Raw genomic sequence first — 18,290 nt, 5'->3', positions numbered from 1 at the left:
AGTTGCGAAAAGTTGTCTTTGAAAATATCCTAGCCAGTGATTTCTGGGAGCCAAAGGAAAGGCATTAAAGTAGTACATGGTAAAAGAACAGATCTACCATTACTTCAAATAAATAAAGTACCATTTTTTCTTGTATGGCTCAGACAGTTCTCTCAGTTTAAAAGGTACTGATGCAGTATAGTACCGGTAACCAAACTGTGTTTCAGCCACCAGTCATCCAGCACTGTATGTAGGATATTAGGTGAAATCAGTAGTACAGTACTACAGACATTGACACATATTTCTATAGCGAAAGATTTAGTGACAATAAACTTCTTTTTTTACACTTGACAGTTACTCTTTCAAAGGTACTGATGCAATGTACAAGTTAACAAACTGTGTCATGAGAAGTTCTTTCATAGGCATGTAACGCGTTTACTAACTGATGAATTCACAGATTCAGCAAAGTTTCCAGTCATGGGCTCTTCAATTTCCATGAAATTTTTTGTCATTAACAATCTGTAAACTTAATTTTTTTTTTTTTTTTTTTTTTTCTCCTTGATATGACCAAACATGCAATGCTCATACATCTCCCATAGTTCACATAGTGATATATGAAGTACTATATACTAAGAAAGGTTGACCTCCACAAATTACTTTCATATACATAAAAGGGAAATCTTTTATAGAATGGGAAATCTTTTATAGAATTAGATTCACTTTAAATCAAGTTTTTTGACATGGTACATTCTTAAAAAAGGTAGCAAGATAAAGCAATCTGGAATATAAATCGACTAACCTGTATAAATAGGCTGTTGCAGCAGCTTAAATTGTCATTGCAAACATAGCAAGTCTTGTAACAAATCTTAACTATTTCATACAAACTTCTCTTTTCATAATCATCTTCACTTTACATCCACAAAGAAAGCTAACTACTGCAGCAAAAACCTACAGGAAAGAACACATTATCCTAACTTGCTAAATAAATGGAAACAGTAAAGCGTTTAGTAGATGGAAAGCCAGTGGTAATATTCAGCAAGAGTACCTGTTGCATGAGCCACTCAGTGAAGCAGCTAATAAGCAGCTATGGAGCAAATGCAACAGTTTATGAACTCGATGAATTACCAAATAGAAATGAAATTGATAAAGCACTGCAAAAACTCGGGCTTAAGCCTAGCGTGCCAGCTGTTTTCATAAACCAAAGGTTCATCGGTGGAGCTAAGGAAATCATCAGCCTGCAAGTCCAAGGCAGGTTGGTTCCAATGCTTATGGAGGCCGGGGCTATTTGGGTTTGGAACAAAACTCACTAGTTCTACTACCTCCCTTTCAATGTTGATGTATAAAGCTTTCTTTTTTCCTTACCCAAAAAAGAAGAGGACTGTAGTATACAAGAATAGGAGCCTCAATCCTTGTTGATTCAGCAATATTTGCAGAATTCAAGGTTTTTGAAAAGAGAATGCATCACATGTCAATGTTCAAGTGACCCTTATGAAAAATGTAATTATATTTGATTAACATATGTATGAATGCAGCATAAGTTAATCTATGAGACTCAGCATTATCCTTTGATGGGATTGTCAATTAACAATTCAAAATTAACTTGTCAAAAGTGAGCGTAATTATCACAAATAGAGAATAAAAATAAAAGATTGATAAGCAGCAAGATGGGAAGGACGGAAAAGGATTAACCAAAGACAAATGCCAATGTTAGTTGAAAAGAAGAAATAAGCCATTGATACCAACCAATTATAACCTTTATCCCCAACTATGCAAGGTAACAGACAAGGAAAGTGAGAAATTGTACCTTATGAAGTTCTGAATAAAAGAGTGAAAAAATTTTCTGACTCCAGTCAGATGCTTCTGAATTTCATAGTTAATGTATCTATGACATTGAAAAAAAAAGCTGTCTAACTTATGCAGAATAATTGAGAGAGTAAGAGAGAGAGAGATCTTCATTTCCTTCTAATTGTCAAGTAATTGTGTTTGGTTACTGGTGAGGAACCCATTTCATGATGCAGGAGCCTTTGAAAGAATGATGAAAAGTGGTTGCAATGCAATTTGAAAATTAAAATTGAGTTACGGGACATGTTCCAAAGAGCAAAATGGAATGGAGGATCTTTGGCTAGAACTTTGTTTTTTAGAAACAACCCTTATACTTTCATTGATTTCAAATTACTCGATGATGAATCATACTGCTACAGAAAATTTGACTATGTTGTGAGCACCGTATTTTACAATACAGAGTGCTTTAAGGTCATATATAGAGCGCAAGAAAAGTAAAACAGCACTTGCTATATATTTATCATAAGCAAATGAAATTGTAATTAGAGAAACTAACTAATACTCTGGTTCACTGGTTGTGTAAGCAGTTTTCCACTACTTTCCTATTAAGTTTTTCGATGAAATTGAAAACAACCATATGCAATTATACACTCCAGCAGCTTGCATTGTCCACACTCCACAGAATCCGGTCAAAGAGGATTAGGACGATTAGTACTAAAATATTTCAGTTTATCGTAGCCACTGTAGTTAAAATATTTTTCTAGCAGTAGCATGAGGATATCAAAGAAAATTATTGAGCAATGATGCTGCAGCTGCTTTTTTTATTTCTTTGTTTGCTAAAATTCAGTGTGCAATTGTGCATTAGTACTAGTAACCACTTACAAAAAATAGCTAATTTCTATATAACTCTAGAAAACTATTTTTTTGAGTGTTGCAAGTATATCATAGTTTTCAGTTTTTCATTCAATCAATCAAAAAGATCCAGTGTTTTACATGAAGAGAAAAAATTGAAAAGTAAAAAGGTAAAGCACTTTTCTCATTACCAAAGATTAGTTACAGTTATTTTTTCAGGCATACTTGTAAATATCTCAATATAGTTCATGCTTCACTTTTACTGTACTAAAGAATCAGTCTATCCTCTAAAAAAGGCACCAAATACGGTAAGAGATGACAAACCAGGAATATTGACAATTGAGGGATGTAAAGGGGACAATAGTAGTTTTGTCAAGTTGCCTCATTCACTGTATGAAACTGATCTAGAGATAATATATAAATCATCATAATTTTCTCCATATGAAAACACGAAAGAAAAGAAGAATAAAGGTGGAATCTCAAGGTACGTAACTGATTTTAGATGTCAGAGCCAGGATCTTCTTGCCCACGTAACTTACCACAAACAGGATGCCTCAAGATGATATTCTAGCTGTACTTATATTACGGTTGAGTTTATTCCTCTGACACAGGCATGTCCTTATCTCCTCAATCCTGTAGATTGCCTTAGATCCTTATAGGAAGGTTGCCAATAGAATTGGCCATTGGCTTCTCGTAGGGCTGCCTGTTGACATAAGCCGCTATTTTGTTTTGGAGTTCTGCTTATCAAAAGACATAGTGTTAGAAAACCAAAATGGAACCTTTCTATTACGATAAAGTTTACAAGAATCAATAAAGATGCTAATATTCATACCTCAATGCTAAAGTCACGAAAAGCAAAAGAATAGCTTAATGAAATACGTATGTACATGGCTGTTGTGACAAAATAGACAAATAAGCAAGAGCAAACGTTTCACTATACTTTGAAATGAGTTAACTATTTTAGATAAGTTTTATTTTGAATTTCTGATGATAACCAAAATAGTCATGCTATCCTTAACCCTTTGTATACAGGCTTACCATTATAGATGCTGATAGATACTGAAGCGTGTTGATTGCTAGGTGAGAAATGGTAGCAGCCCATTCATCCGTTGACAATTTTTAATTCAGTCATTTTTAATCACAGTAATTGATAGAGTATAAAACATATTCCTGGGCCTCAACCATCAGCTTAAGCTTTTGGTTGAGTTGGTCCTCTAACATGGTATCAAGAGCCAGCGTGACACAAAGGTCACGGGTTCGAATCTCATCCACCCCTCCTTCAAAGTGGAATTAATTCGCACCAGGTATGGGTGGGCCTGTGTTGCATCCACAGGAGATTTAAATTTTAGAAGTTTTAATCACTCATTTATGCTACATACGAAAATACATTTTTGACAAGTACCAATTTCTGTGCATAAGCAACGCCATATCTTATACTTTGTATCAAATATAAGAGGAAGAAGGAAAATAATGTTATATCAAGAGAACCTAATCTGAAGCATATTTGTGATAGAAAGAATCATCCATGCATCTCTTTTTTCATTCCCCACCCCACCTCATGCACTATTGTGCACTCTCCAGAATGACCCAAGTTGAGATTCTATTCCCACTGCATACTCAATTAATCCTTGTACTTAATTTACCTGACCAATATGACAGCAACTCTTATGTGACATTTAATTAGCTTATGTGACAAATGGTAAGCACTTCAGTTTTAATACATTAGAGACGAAACAAAATATTTGGATGAAGAGCTTACTCAGTGCTTTCATTGTGCATTGTTAACACTTCCTTGCCAAGAAAATTTACTGCCATGAATAACTGTTTAAAAGTTTGTTATCCTATAAATACATGAACAGATGATTAAAAATCAACTCATTATAGACTGAGATTAAATTCATTAGTTCCTACTTCAAATACATTTACTTAATTTCCATTAGAATTTATCATTTATCATTTTATCCTTTGCCAAGTACCATATGAACCCAACATAGTTCAATTCGAAAAGTGTCCCAAGATCATTCATGCTATGTTTCCTATACTTTTGCCAGATAGGTGAAAAATGGTACATTATATCCCATCAGGTCATTCTGCAGCCAACCATATTTCTGGTCAGGAAATTGTAACAAAGATTAAGACACAGAACCCTCAATTTATACTAAGGAGCATCAAGATGTTTCTATCATCAGCAGCTCCTTCAAGTTCTTCAGTAGAAAAATATATAAACACTGATAGTCCGGTAACAGAATAAAGATTCCTACTTAAAAATGTCAATGTATCTATTTGCTTCTGTAGAACTCTAGAAAAATAGGTGTTTAGTAGAACCATGGTCATCAAAACTGAGAGGAGAAGAATCTAGAATAAAAGGATTCCCATAGTCTCATTTCTTCCATAACTTTTGAGAATAATATCAGAGAAAAGGTATCATGCACTGAGCATGTTGTACTATAAATAGATGGCATGATAGTTCTAATTTACTCACAGCATAAGCAAGAAATCCATTCTTTAAACCTGACCACAATACCTCATTTATCCCTCATCTGCCTCAGTCTTTTTTGTATTTTGTATACTGAATACAGCCCTTCCATCCTCTCAAAATCTAGAACTGCAAAAATTCTAGCTAATTTACAAGCAATGGATGTTGTAAACCGATTGGTGGAACAGAAGCCTTTGGTAATCTTTACCAAAAGCTCTTGTTGCATAAGCCACTCAGTGATGCAGCTCATTAGTAGTTATGGAGCAAATGCAGAAGTCTATGAACTGGATAACATGTCCAATGGGAAAGAAGTAGATAAAGCGCTTCAAAGACTAGGGCTTCGACCAAGTGTTCCAGCTGTTTTCATAGGCCAAAAGTTAGTTGGTGGAGCTAAAGAGATTATTAGCCTGCAGGTTCAAGGAAGACTTGTGCCAATGCTTAAGGAGGCAGGAGCTTTATGGGTTTAGAATAACATTGCTTACGTAATATTTCATAATATTCTAAATTTGTCCTGTAGATACTACTATATTTTCAAAACTTGTAACCAAGAAGGAACTAGCTTCTTCTTTTTCATTCCTTCATACATGTTTTTCATTATTGGATAAAAAGGTGTTTACATGTAGCATATATATTGTATAATGTGTTTGAAGCTCAACTAATGAAGTAGTATTCCACTAAAGTACTATAAATCCTTCAATATTGATTTATTATTAGTGTTCTCTTAGTTTATTATAAACTTAAGCATCATACACATTCAGCTAGCTGAGTTGCCATGATATATTAACAGTCGTAGAGCAGTGAAAAGTAGACCACAGTTAGGAGCCAAAAATGACTAGAAGATGGGACCAAAATGGTCTAGAAAATATTTATATGCAAACAAACATTAAAACTTGAAGCACCCGCAGTACAAGAGATAAAGAAAAGGAAACAAGCCTGCAACATTAGAAATATTTCTAGTAAAATTACGTAGGTTCTAAAGCATCAACATTTTCTATACAGAAGCCAAAACATGTCCTTCTGTATCAAAGCCAGTGAAGTGAGATGGCCTCTAAAAGGATAAATATGGAACCAAATGACCTATGATAAGTTTTCTAATACCTTTGAAATTTCACAAACAACATTGATCAAGAGAATTAAGTAAAAATACAAGCAATGACTTTGATGCTTATGACTTGATAGTTGAGACCTTGCCCTTGAAGAATCAGACACGAAAGGAGAGCAACAAATCATAAGCTTCAATCATCTTAGAATCTTTTTTTTTTGTTTTGAAAGCAAATCATCTTAGAATCTAGGATAACCCATTTTGATAATTTTGATAAACAATACTACCAAGTCACTTATGAATATATGCATGGTAATTTCCACCCGAAAATAAAATGGGGAAGCTAGGAAGAGCAACATATTGCAATCCTCTATATATGGAATCACATGAGTTTTTTTATCTGTTATGAGAGCAGAATGTCAGATAGTTCAATGCAATCCATGCTTCACTTTTATTATACTCAATAATATTAATTAGAAATTGGACAATCAAGCAAATTTACATAGAGGGCAGTATGTAAGCTGCAAGTCCAGTAGAAACACCTTGATCATATTTTTAAAACTTAAAAATATTCCTAGAATATGGACTTTATAATCCTGCAAACTAGGCACAAGTACTATCATATAACTAAATGATGAAAAACTAGGAATATAAACTACTAAGGCATGTCAACAAAATACAAGTAGCTATGTCAAGTGACCTAAGTCAATGCATAAATCTGATAAGGATAACATAAACAGCACCACACTTTTTATCTTCTGAAAAACTGAAAAGAAAATAAAAGGTATATGCTCAGTTTACGTAACTGATTTTAGATATCAGACTCGAATTAGATATTCCAGCTGTACTTGAAGTACCGCTGATTATTCCTCTGACATAGGCATGTCCTTTCCCCCCCAGTTCCTTGATCAGGAAAGATTTCACTAGATCCTTCCAGAAAGGTTGTCCGTTGGCTACTCGTAGGGCTACCTTTTGAAATCAGAGGTCATCTTCTTCCGAAATTCTGCTTAACAATAGAATATGGCATTGTAAAACCAGAATGGAACCTTTCTATTAAGATAAAGCTGACGGGAATCAAATAAGAAACCAGTATGCACACCTTAATGCTAAGGCTATGAGTTTTCCACATCTCAACCACCAGAAGCATAGCTGCATGAATATCACATGTACGTGGCTCGCAAAAGAGAACATAAATATAATATGTCATGAGCCATTCAATTTGAATTTGATCTTTTAAATTAACATTTAATCAGTCATGCTACCCTTTAACCCTCGAGACATATTTTCAAAAAAAAAATAAAAAAATCTACATTGATTTTTTACTATGATGACACCATTATGGATGGAATAAATATCATAATGGAAAACCAGAAAAAGTGAAGATATAATCAAATCTTCAGATAAATTAAAGGTTGCAGTCTTATAATCCTATGACAGAATAGATAAATTCCATAGTGTGAGAAATTGATAGTTAATAATCCCAATTACACTCACATCAAAAGAGATATCAAGATATACGAAGCTATCTCAATCACTCATTAATAGTAAGTACCCAAGTACAATTCAACTTGTCCTGCTGATACCATTTCTGCCAAAAGCAGCACTGCATTATTTATTGTACAAACGATAATAGGATGCTAAGAGAACCTAACCTTGCATCCCTTTTTTTCTTTCTGCACCGTGCCTCATACTCTTTTGTGAACTGTCCAGCATGTTCCAGAATAACCCATGGTGACATTCCTTTCACACTACATCCTCATTTAATCCTTTTTTTAAAACCTGCATATGACAAAACATAACATTTTCTTTAACATTCCTTCAAAAAAAAAAAAAACACCCACACACACACACACGCACAAAAGAAAGAATGTTGTTTAGCATTATTAAAAGTAGTTAGCTTAAAAGAACTAAACAGTATATGTTATGTGCCACACATAAAGAATGCATATATATCATTTTGAATGTCATACATGATAATAAGATTTTGGAAGAGCTTGCGGTACATTCATCTTGCACTCTCAAATGAATCAAGTTCACAATTGCACTTAGACTGTTTTAGAATTTTTTAACATGAAATAGAATAACATTTACAACTAGTTTTAAGACTCAATTTGACACTATCATTTCTCCTTTACTAAGAACCCTATTAATCCAAAAGAGATGCAATCAGGCAAGTATGCAACTTTATTTCATGCTAACTGAACTTTTGGCAAGCAATTGAATTTTTGCAGACTGTCACAACAGGTCACTGATATGCAGCCAGGAAGCTTGCTGGTAAAACACTTCATGCCAAAGACATGGACAAATTGTTGAACCATTCCCTCTGCACATTCATTTTGCAAGTTAAAACGTTTTCCATCCCATTTCACTAAAACTATTCGATTCACTAGAAGGCAGATACATTTTTTCTAATGTAATGAACTTATGTAGAAGAGAATGCATATCAATTTACAAATCAGGAAGGCCTACAATTGCAATTCAATAGGCCCTCTAATAATAAAGAGAAAAAGGCAAATATTAATGAGTTCACAATCCCTGATTATTGCTTTTGTGGAAGCTCTTAGGTGTAGTGCAGATAGTAAAAGTCCATAAAAATTTTACACTATGTACAGTTAATTATTATAGTGATTTATGAAAAGGGTGATAAAACCCTCAGTATATTATATGTGATTTCTTTTAGCATCAAGTATTTTCTACCATCAGCAGCTCAAGTTCTTCAATAGAAAAAAGTAAGCATTGTTAGTTCGGTAACAAAAAGAAGATTCCTTCTCAAAGAGATAGAAGACCTTGGTTATTGTCAAAAATGAGAAGGGGGATATTTAAGAAAAAAAGGACTACTACTGAGTAAGATTTCATCCACAACTTTTGAGTATGTAACCAAAGAAAAAGTAACATCCACTATAACCAAAATAGCCTATAAATAGATGGTCTGGTAGCTCAATTTTATTCACAGCAGAAGCAAGAATTCTAGTCCTAAAACTTGATCACAACATCACATTCAATCCTTAGAGCCCGCTTCTTTATTTATTTATTTTTTTTATCAAGAAGCTTCACAAAGAAAGAACAAAAAGTCCTTCACACTTCCCAAAAGCTAAATTACAAGTAATCTACCTAACAAGCAATGGATTCTGTGAACAAATTAGTGGAACAGAAGCCTTTGGTAATCTTCACAAAGAGTTCTTGCTGCATAAGCCACTCAGTAATGCAACTCATAAGCGGTTATGGAGCAAACGCAACAATCTATGAGATAGATAACATGTCTAATGGGCAAGAAGTTGATAAAGCCCTGCAAAGACTAGGCCTAAGGCCAAGTGTTCCAGCTATTTTCATAGGCCAGAAGTTAGTTGGTGGAGCTAATGAGATTATAAGCCTGCAAATTCAAGGAAGACTTGTGCCAATGCTGAAGGAGGCAGGAGCTTTATGGGTTTAGAATAAACTAGTATATGTGTAGCAAGAAAACTAAAATTTCAAAATTTTCAGATTTTTAACTTAGAAGGATCTAGATTCTTCATTTGGCTTCCTTTCCATCTACATTTTTCTGAATAGGAGGGAAGGCTGTTTTACTTTTCATACATAACTATTAGTGTAAGCAGCAGCCTACATTTTGTTGTGTAAATTAATTTCGAGTAATTGAAGTATCAATTCCAATAAACACTTGTATAACTCCCAGACTTATGTGTTATCTAGTGTGGTTTTAGTTAATTATATATTCATCATCAAATATGATCAAATTTCAGTTGTCATACAAAATTACAGACCAGCAAAGCAGTAATTCCCTGATCACATTTTGGAGAAAAAGTCTACACAAGGACATAGCTGTATAAACGTAAAGTACCAAGAGCTCGAATAGCCTATATAGATGTAAATGCAAATAAAAAAAACTAAAGCAACACTTCACTCTAACTATAAATCAAATATCAAAGTTACTGATATGAGAAAGTTTGTTTACGGATATATTGGGAAATTTAAGATCAAAGATGAGTATTTCTTTAGCATCAAAACTTTCACAATCTGCATCAAGGCCTATTCTCAGCACCTTATTTATATAATATTTGCTAAAACTAATTTATAAATCAATAAATATATTCTCATTTCTTCTTAAAAAAAAAATCATTTCAATAAAAATAAGTTAAGTTTAGTTTAGTTTAAATACATTATAATTAGTAAAAATTAGTAACTTGTAAGGATAAATATAATAGAGAATCGGTGAAAATATGTTTTAATCAGTAAAGTAAAAATAAAAAGTTAGCAAAATAATTCAAATTCAATTAAAATAATTTCTAAAAATATTAAGTTCAACATAAATAAGGTGAAGAGAACATGATTTAATGAAGATATACTACCTCAATTTTACAATAGATGCACGTTCTGTCTTTTCTACTTTGTCAAACCACAACTTTGACAATTAATTTTTGTGTATATCCATTGCTAAAAAATTATAGAAAAATTATATTTTGAATATATACATTGAAATCAATCCAAAAAATTATACTGGTATTTAATTTTTATATTTTAGTGAAAAATGTGGTCAAAATTAATAACTAAATAATGTGAAAAGTTAAAACATTGCATGCATTGTGAAATGAAGGTAGTATCATATAATATAATCAATGTCCTTGGGACTTGAGACTTGAGACAATGCATTGATGGAAGTAAATAAGGAAAGACTTGAGAGTGAAATACTGTAAATTTCCAAGGTTCAATCATTGAGGTCATTATATTGAGAAAAAACTAATACAGAACACTACTGTATGAATTATACAGAGAAAATATTGCTCTGTTATATTAAACAAAAATTGTATGTCCACCAGAGAATAGGTTTGGGAGGTGATGAGAACAGTATACTGTGGCAAGAGCGAACATTCCTCATTTGCACCCAAAGAGAAAATGTGCATATGTAAAAGAATGTGTCATTGTGATAAAAGAACAGCATGTATGTATACTCTTTTATTTACAATTTTAGCTACAAATATAAATCCTATTTTGTGTTCTTTTATCATATGTCATGTTCTTTTACGTAAGTTTTTGTGTTCCTTGGGTGCATAGTACTCACTGTGCATCTTGATCCACCATCTAAATTGCGGAGGTCAGTTAAAGCAAAATCTGTCAGTGTAATCCACGGTTCACTTGTAATGTACTCGAGAATTAATTTATCTTGTACGTTCAAGCACATTCAAGCATATTTAATTATAGAGAGGTATGTAATCAGTACAGTCCAGTAGCAATACTTTCCAAATTTATAAATCAACCAAATCAAAATAATATTCCAAGGAAGTGGAACTATATAATGATTATAATCCTCCAAACCAGACACCAAGGAAGGTCAGAAGATCAAGTTGTAAAAAACCAGGAATATTGACTATTGGAATTTGAGGCATGTCAAGGAAACACGACTATTGGAATTTTGAGGCATGTCAAGGAAACACGACTAGCTACATCAAGTTGCCTCATGCACTGTATAAAATTATCTAGATAACATAAAAAAAAAATAACATTTTTCTCATTTAGAAAATAAAGTGAAAGAAGGGAAAAGGAGGAATCTCAGGGTACGTAACTGATTTTAGATAGCAGAGCAGCAATCTCTTACCTGCATTGTAGTTTACGACAAATAAGGGAGGGAAGTGACCCAAAGCTGATATTCCAGATGTACTTGAAGTACAGCTGATTTTATTCCTCTGACACAAGCATGTATTTATCCCTTCAGGCCTCAGTTCGTTGATAAGGGTAGATTGCCCTAGATCCTTGTAGAAAGGTTGCCAACTGAATTGGCCATTGGCTTCTCGTAGGGCTGTCTTTTGAAACCAGAGGTTATATTGTTTCTGAAATTCTGCTTATCAAAAGAATATGAATGGAACCTTCTTTTTAAAATAAAAAAGCTGTCAGGAATGAATTAAGATGCTAAATTTCATACCTCAATGCTAAGGTTATGAATTTTCCACCTCGTTTCCACCCAAAGCAAAAGAATAGCTGCTTGATTCCTTCATATTCTTGGCTGTCGTGGCATAATAGACAAACAATGAACAGAAAACTTTTCACTATACTATGCAATGAGCTAATCTGTTTAGATAAGTTTAAAATCTCTTTTAATTTCACATTTGTTTTTAGTTTCTCATAATTACAAAACAATCCTATCCTTTAATACTTAGCATAGTAACATAGATTTTATTTATATAGTGACACCATTATGAATGCAAATTGATATTGAAGAATATTAATTGCTAAGTATATAGAATATAATCATGGAAAATCAGGATAATTATGACTGATCAGAATTTCAGATAAACCAAAGGTTGCTGCCCCTTCTTCCTGTGGAAATTTTACTCAATAATGAATGACTGAGTACATTTTTTTTATGGTCTTAGAAAGTGATAGTATCTAATCCCAATTACATCAACAGAGTGTTCTAGGTTAACAAGGTTATCACAATCACTCCTTTATGCTATGTACCCAAGTACAATTCAGCTTGTACAGCTGCAATTTATGTGCATATAGAGCTCCACGTTATCTATTGCAAAGAAGAGGCAGAAATAGACAAATATAAAGCCAAGAGAACCTTATTCAACACATTTATGTGCTGTGAATAATCAACCTTTAGCTTGCATCCCTAATTACTTCCCCCAGTGCACCTCATACACTTTCACACCCTGTCCTACATGATCCAGAATAGATGTTGACAGTCAGTTCACACTATAGACTCATGAAATCCTTGTCTAATTAAAAGTTTCTGGCTTGCATGTTGCATCACATGTTTTAAGCATTAGGAGACTGTGTTTTATAATGACAATAGAAATTTTTATGCAAAATGTGATTTAACTTCAATAATAAATTGTAAATGCAGTATGTCATGGAAGTAAAATAAACACTTAAAGTTGAAAACAGACTATGGTAATTAGATTCCTGAAGGACTCGGGAAGTTCTTTCAGCTCACATATTTTATTAAACCACTGTTGCACTTCTTTTTCAACAGACAATCATGGTTTTGAAACATAATGGCTACCCAACTATTGACCGCTGCCCTTGACTGTTTAAAATCCTGTGGATACACTGAAATTTATAACTACATTGTCCCTTAATATGTCAACTAATGAGCACAAAGTACTGATATTTTGCATCCAAATGACACTATGGATTATATTTCAGCAGGAGAAAGTGCTATTTAACAAACCATGACAACAATGTTTGCAATTCAACATGCCCACTTATATCTAAAGAAAACAATCCAAAGTTAAAACTCGTTACTAGTCCTTAATGCCTAATCCAATTATAGAAGCTCTCGCTAATGGAGAATCTTTTGCAGAAGCTTTTAGGTGTCTTGTGATGTGAAAAAGTTGATAATACTTTGAATCCAGACATGGTTCTTCATCATGTACGGTCAATCAACATATTGATTTTTTCCAAAGATATCTTTACTGAAAATAAAATAGAACCCTCTTATACTCTATTTGACACCTTTGAGCATCAATTTGTTTCTATTATCAGCAGCTCGAAACTGAAGATTCCATCTTAGGTACGTCGGCATATCTCATTTTCTACAGAACTCCAGAAATAACTAGGTACTCAGCAGAAATGAGAGATGATATTTTGGAATAAAAGGAATCTCATCAAGCACCATTTCTTCCACAACTTTTAAGCACTTTATCAAATAAATTTAAAAAAAGGTCTAATGCAGTGACCTAGTTGGACTATAAATAGATGGCATGATAGCTCATACTTACTCACAACAAAAGCAAGACATCCAATTGTGAATCCTTCTCACAATACTATATTCAGTCTTCATCTACCAGCTTCTGTTTAAAATCCAGAAATTTCACATTGAAAACACACACACACACACACACACACACACACACAGAGAGCACACCAACTACAAAAGAGCCATTTTCACCTCCCAAAACCTAAGGTTACAAAATTCTCGGTAAGTTACAAGCAATGGATGTTGTGAACAGATTGGTTGAAGAGAAGCCTTTGGTAATCTTTACAAAGAGTTCTTGTTGCATAAGCCACTCAGTGATGCAACTCATAAGCAGTTATGGAGCAAATGCAACAATTTATGAACTGGATAACATGTCCAATGGACAAGAAGTAGATAAAGCTCTCCAAAGACTAGGGGTTAAGCCAAGTGTACCTGCTGTTTTTATAGGGCAAAAATTAGTTGGTGGAGCTAAAGAAATTATTAGTCTGCAGGTTCAAGGAAGACTTGTGCCAATGCTCAAGGAGGCAGGAGCTTTATGGGTTTAAAATATAAGAACTTACATCTAGCAAGAAAAATATAAATCCATAGTTTTCAGTTTTTTTTTTTTTTTTTTTTTTGGTTGTTGCTGCTTTAATTTTCAAAATTGTAACTAGAAGGATGTATATTCTTCTTTTTGATCCCCTTCTATCTATCTTTTTAATGATTAGATGGAAGGGTAAATACATTAGCCCCTAGTGTACTAGTGTAAGCAGCTGGCTACATTCCGTGGTGTAATCAAAATATTCAAGTAATGAGTATCTATTTCACAAAAACTTCTGTAAACCTTCCACGTTAATGTAACATTTCACATTGCCTCAATTGATCATATAAATCTAGCATCATATGTCAAACTTTTGAGTTAGTACAAAATATTATTGTGGAGCAGTCCCAGTTTGGAGAAATATACATAAAAATGACACTAGAGAATAGTCTTGCAAATATACTAAACATGGATAAAGCAGTAACTACCTTTTTTTTTTTTTTTTTTTTTTTTTTTTTGAGGAAAAGCAATAACTACCATGGAGCACCAAGAGTAGAAAAAATAAATGAAAATAAATAAATTTAATTTTAAGTGTAAATGAAGAATATTCATATACACAAATGACTAGATTCTATAATTGCTTGTACGAACTAGTTTTTTTTGGGTGTTCGACCTGGTTCACCCTTTCGGTTAATCCGGATTAGGGGCTCAATTCTGAATGGTTAAGTTCCAATCGCCTCCCAATTGTTGTTCTGGAGGATCAAACACGCGGTTCCCCTACCAAGTGCAGCCTCAATCACCACTGCACCAACAGTCATTTGGTATTGTACGAAATAATTTAAGTTATATTTTTGTCTTTTATTAGGGTTGTTACTCTTCCTATTACAGCCTTTTGGTTCCGCCTCTGATAATATAGTAACAGTAGAAATTATAAAATTTTACGTGATATTGACTTGACTGATTTTACATACGGAGATACTTTGTAGGTATTTAGCCAATTAATTAGGAACCTCATCTTGGAACAGAATATTTTCAAGTGAAGTGTAGAAAGTATGAAAGAGTTGTCCTGAAGTAAAAAATAGACTAATGTTCAGCCGAACACCAGGCTTTTTGTACATGAATAAGACACCAATGTTCCATGTTAATCAAAAATGGGTTATGTTAATCAAAAATGGGTTTAAAGAGGGTTAATCTTTGGAGGGGTGGGGGGGGGGGGGGGGGGGAATGGATATTGATTCCATGCTTGTCTTTCAGTGATTTTGATGAAATGGACGTACCTACAACATTAAAAACGAAAACTTTTCTATAATTCAGTGCCACATTGTTTCTCTTGTTACTTCTGACTTTCTGAGCATCAGATTTCTAGTCATAAATCTTTTTGAAGAATTGGTCACTCCAGAGCAGTTACAAAGTTTTTGTATATGTTAAAAAAAAAAAAAAAGCTTCTATTCTTTGGTAATTGATTTTCTAAAATTCTTGTTTATTCATAAAACTTTAATTAAAAGTTCTATTGCTACACTATGTAAACAAGCATTATACTTCATATAAGACAGTGACATTACAATTAACGACGCATGACACTCCAGTATCAACTAAAAACATGTGTACTTTCCAGAGTCGCATAGCTTAGTCTTAGACATGTATCATGATACTACATTAGTAGTGTGGTTAAAGTAATGTAGGCAGAATGTAAATGATCGGTAGATGAGAATGAAAAGCCAAAGTGAGGTTATGACCAAAAAAGACAAGCTAGCTACAATCCAAAGCCTTCGACAAAATCTAATAAAGTTTGGTAAAGAATGAGGATCAAATGAATGACGAACCTCAAGATTGAAAAATAAGGAAAAGAAAGCACCAACAAAGATGCAAAACGGAATGATTTCCTTCACACTACATTTAGTTGCCACATCAGACTTAAGAATATAATTTGCAGAAAGTCACAGTTTTGGCATGCAATCGCACACTTGCACATAGAATATTTAAGAAGAAAATATCATTAAGCCATCATGTTAACATTGAGATAATATTATTTTCTCAGGCTTTGATTTAATCCACAGAAACTTTCTCCTTTGGACATCAGGAAAGTTAGCTAAAGCACACATGTCCAACATCATCAATTATAGCAAGTTGCAAACATTAAAAGATATCTTATAAGAGAGCATAAAATAAAATCTATGTGATGCCAAGAACTGACCTTGCATCCTGGCTTCATGGATCAGAAAAGATTAGAATCTGTTGCATGGTGGACTGTTGCTTTCCGTCCGTATAAATGTACCATCAAATTCAATCAATCTGAAGAAGCATATTCCCTTCCTGCAAAACATTTACTTGTTAAGAGGGTAGTTGTCCCTAGACTAATATGTCCCTTAGCATCCTGGAAAGCTGATTGTGTTAATACAATCATGAATATACAAGGTATTCAAAATCTAATTTTATTTTTAGACTTATAATAAACTCAGGGATCTTTATATTTTTTTTCACTTTCTTTTTCCGTTTTCCCTTTTTCTTGTTACTCTTTAGTTCCAACCCATGTAAAAGATGAATTATAGTCAATATTCATAGCATAATAAAGAGACTATACGACCAATCATTTTAATTGTATAGTCGAGGAAATTATAACTCTTCAAAATGTTGTGTGTCTCAAATTCCATAGTCTCCAAAATGTATATACAATCTGTATTTTAGTCAGGTTAAGCATGGAGAAACAAAATAACATTAACCAGAAAACTTTGCATCATACCACGTACATCCGTACATAACAAGGGAGATTGAGGAAAATCTTCAAAATCAGATTCCTGAAGTGACTAAGCATCATTATTCTATAAATTATGTTCCTATTCCAAACTTTTCCTAATGTCAACAATTATTGAATCTGAACCTCTTAAAGAATAGTACAATTTAAGGTCGGTAGGTTAAAGCATAGTAGTCATTTCAGGTTTTATTAAGCCATATGCATTTCCAATAAAGATTTCTTTTGGTGCCATGATAAGGGAATAAACCATTCCACTTGTTGGGATTGTCCTCATCTAACTTACTTCCTAGGACTATTCAGTTTACTTGTCCTTATCCTTAAGAAATGCAATCTTAAGCTTCAACATTGCAGATGGACCCATCCAAAAACGTTTTACAAATCTCTAGTTTTTTTTAACAAGATTTACTGTAAGGATATAAGATGGGGTCTACATTCAAATCAACAAGAAACAAAGAAGGAAACAATAATCAAATTCCATAATCAAATCACCACTAAAGAAATCCTACCAAACATAAGGTCAAAACAAAAAACAAGGAAGCTAAATTGAATAACAAAAGCAAAATACAATTTGAAATTTTGTGGACCTTACTCTTCATTTTAATATTCACTAGTTTTCCATGAACTTTCAGACCATGCATTTCAAAGCATCTATAAGATAAAATGTGAAGGAACTTTAAAGTAGCATATGAGTGGAGTAACCTCCCTTCACTTTCTAGTTAAAGTATACTTGGGTAAGGGTTTGTAATTCTCTATATTTTACATTCATAAGCAAGAATTATATACATTAACATGACTATATGTTCTTTTTAATAAAATAATTAAAAGGATGGCATCAAAATGTGTGAAAATTTATCAGCTTAGAGATGCCATAATTGGAAAGATTTTTTTTATTAAAGCAGTGCTAATGACTTTTTTAACAGAAAAGTTTTTCTCTCATGCTAGGGAATAATGTATAGTATTTTGGCGCTTCTATCTTATCAAAAACTACAATTTTTTTAAGTATAGGGTGAAGATGGGAATAACATAACGTATAGCAAGTATGTGAACTTAAAATGTGTATGTATAAGTTTGTGAAAGATGAACAAAAAATTCAACAAATATTAGAATATGTTTCAGGCACATTGTACCCCGCTCCCTAGTCCAATTATAGGACAATGTTAATATGCTTAATATATACATAAAACTTAATAGACA

The 18,290-nt window shown here is 33.1% G+C and overlaps 1 long non-coding RNA gene and 2 pseudogenes across 2 annotated transcripts; 2 read left to right on the top strand and 1 right to left on the bottom strand.

The window, feature by feature from the left end:
- The first annotated feature begins 801 nt into the window (after positions 1 to 801).
- Positions 802 to 1,545, top strand: LOC145617449 (monothiol glutaredoxin-S6 pseudogene; annotated as a pseudogene).
- Positions 1,546 to 2,899: 1,354 nt separating this feature from the next.
- LOC145618510 (uncharacterized) lies at positions 2,900 to 16,962 on the bottom strand. Of its 2 annotated transcripts, XR_014107928.1 has the most exons (6): positions 16,539 to 16,962; positions 12,043 to 12,123; positions 11,719 to 11,958; positions 7,231 to 7,910; positions 6,938 to 7,134; positions 2,900 to 3,350 (listed from the first exon to the last, which is right to left on the bottom strand). It is a non-coding gene; the product is annotated as an uncharacterized LOC145618510 (long non-coding RNA). The 2 variants fall into 2 exon arrangements; XR_014107927.1 differs by lacking the exon at positions 2,900 to 3,350 and having other exon boundaries at positions 6,712 to 7,134.
- Positions 5,081 to 5,714, top strand: LOC145617630 (monothiol glutaredoxin-S1 pseudogene; annotated as a pseudogene).
- Positions 16,963 to 18,290: the final 1,328 nt, after the last annotated feature.

This window comes from Chenopodium album, chromosome 26, assembly GCF_948465745.1.
Source record: "Chenopodium album chromosome 26, dcCheAlbu1.1, whole genome shotgun sequence".
NCBI classification, from domain to species: domain Eukaryota; kingdom Viridiplantae; phylum Streptophyta; class Magnoliopsida; order Caryophyllales; family Amaranthaceae; genus Chenopodium; species Chenopodium album.
The sequence above is the reverse complement of the archived record's forward strand: the minus strand, read 5'-3'. Positions and strand labels throughout refer to the sequence as shown.